At 50.1% G+C, this 2,497-nt stretch overlaps 1 pseudogene; it reads left to right on the forward strand.

The window, feature by feature from the left end:
* The first annotated feature begins 907 nt into the window (after positions 1-907).
* On the forward strand, positions 908-2,051 carry LOC144166208 (uncharacterized; annotated as a pseudogene).
* The last annotated feature ends 446 nt before the right edge of the window (positions 2,052-2,497 follow it).

Raw genomic sequence — 2,497 nt, forward strand, 5'->3', positions numbered from 1 at the left:
TGGTCTTTTTGTCCCTTGTTGTATCTGTCCTTGTCTTACATTGCGCAAAAATTCACCATAAATCCTTATTGTCTCTCTTATTTCACCGAGCCTCTCAATTCCCATTCTGATTCGCTAAATGCTTAGAAAGGGTCTCTCTTCTGGCAGTCTTGGTGTCAAAGGTAGCTTAAGAGGGTTCAACGCTGGTCGACCACCCTCGACATATTGTACTCACTCCAGTCACGGCCCGGGGGATTAAAAAGAAGGTTTACTTAACCCGTGTAGTCCGAGTGGCGCTGGCCACCAGCCCCAGGTACAGGAAACAAAAAAAAATACCTTAGCATAAACACTCGAGAAACTGGTGGGGAAACAGCCCCGCAGGAAGCGTTGTGGTTATCGCACGGGACCGGTATTCTGGAGGTCGTGGGTTCGGATCTCACCCGGCGGGCATTTTGACCAATTTCTTTCTGACTGTAAAAATTGTTAATCTGTTTCTATGAGTCACCACAACCTCCCTTCTTTACGAGGTTATCTTGACTACCAACCCTTTTTTTCTGTCTTATTGCACCGGGCCCCTCCTTTCCCATTGTCTTATTCGCTACATGCTTAGCGAGGGCCACTGTTCTGGCAGCCATTGTGCCAAATGTAGGTTAAGAATGTTCAACGCTGGGCGACCACTCTCGACATTTTGTCGGCAATCAAGTCACGGCCCGGGGGTTTAAAAGAAGGTCCCCTTGCTTGCGCTCCAACTTGCGCTCGGCAACGACAGGACTGTGATGTTCGTAGTGCAAAATGCTTGGGTATCAAATTCTGAGAAACATTTATTTTGGTCATTGTTGTATCCTATATATATTGATGTAGTTTCAGATTCGGTTTCGGTGTTGGGGTTTGCAACACTGTGTCCTTGTGCGTGTATATATTTTGTGCAATGTCTATTAAAGGGCAGAATGCCACACGTGCGCCTGGTGTGAAGGTCACATCACTCCATCATTACAATGGCGACGAGGATTTAGAACCTCATTCTTATTTAATTCCCCGGGACCCAACCAGCCACGCCTACCCGATCGCTTTCGTCGGAATCACCTCACCGGAGCCGTTCCTCCCGACACACGGTCGCCACGTGCAACCATGGTCACGATGGCACGACATGTTCGAGGTGTACCTGTTGGCATCCGGTGCTTCCGAATTCCCCCCAGAGCGTCGCAAGGCTCTTCTACTTCGCTGTTTGGGACCCGAAGGTCAACGCATTTTCAGCACCCTGCCTGTGTCGCAGGCGGCCGAGAAGACCGAGTAGAAGCAAGGGTCTGCAGCTACGCCAGACGTGTACGCCTCCGAGGTAACGACACTTGCCAAGCACTTCGACACTACCTCAAACCTGGTCGTCGAGCGCCACCGATTTCACCACCGGATTAAGTCCCCAGGCGAGTCGGTACAAGAGTACGTGACCGCTCTTACAGAGCTCGTCGCGATGTGCTCGTTTAAATCGCCAGAAGAGGCGTTACGCGACCAGTTTGTTGCCGGTGTGTCCTCGGATCGCGCTCGTGAACGTCTTTTGTGAGAAGGGTCTTCCCTGTCGTTTGACAAGGCAGTTGCTTTCGCGAGTCAAATCGAGCAAGCAGCCACGGAAATGAAGGAATTTTCTGTTTCTGTGCAGTCAGTATCTGCGCATTCCTGCGCAAAGGACAGTTTATCGCCGTCACCGCATTCACGGCCGCGCGCTTGCACTATCGGTCAACGTGATAAGGCAGGTACCCATGGGAACCGCCCCCCTTCTCGAGAGCGCCGTCAGTCGAATTTGCAGCAACACGCGAATTCTTCGCATTGCTTTCATTGTGGTTCTAGCGAGCATCGCGCTTCATGGCAACGCTGCCCAGCTAAAGGAAAAAAATGCTTCTTGTGTTGCCGTATCGGGCATTTTGAGAATGTTTGCAACAAGAAACGGTCGCATGCGGTTGCCCACGAAGTTTCAGCTTATAGCCTGTCGCAGGATAAAATTGCACAGGTTCTCGTGGTTCAACAGCCTCTTGCATCTGCAATACATATTAACGTTCAAGTCGGGCAGGTCAAATTGAAACTGTTAGTTGATTCTGGCTCTTCGGTTTCAATTATTTCGGGGAAGGTGTTTGACCAGCATTTTCCAAGTGTGCAGCTGCTTCCCGTTCCTCGTGTAACACTTCTGGATTATTCAAAACGACCAATTTTGGTTCGAGGCTTATTCTTTTCGGAAGTTTCCTTCGAGAATCACAGCGCACCGCTGTTGTTTTATGTCGTCGAACAGGGCACTTCTCTCATAGGCTTGGATGGTATCAAGGCATTGAAGCTGTGCATTGAAGGGTCTCAACTGCAGTGCTTTCAAACCAGCGCGGTGCCGAATGCCGAAGTAGCTGGGTCATGTCCGTTCGAGTTGTCCACGTAGTTTCCACCAGAACTTCAGCAAAAATTTGGCTCCCTGTCACAAATGAGCTGGGTCTTGCAAAAGGTTTTGTTCACAGGATTACGACACGTGCGGGTGTTCAGC

The sequence above is a fragment of the Haemaphysalis longicornis genome, unplaced genomic scaffold (genome assembly GCF_048455015.1).
Source record: "Haemaphysalis longicornis isolate Haplotype H1 unplaced genomic scaffold, Haemaphysalis longicornis Haplotype H1 scaffold_16, whole genome shotgun sequence".
Taxonomy (NCBI): Eukaryota; Metazoa; Arthropoda; class Arachnida; order Ixodida; family Ixodidae; genus Haemaphysalis; species Haemaphysalis longicornis.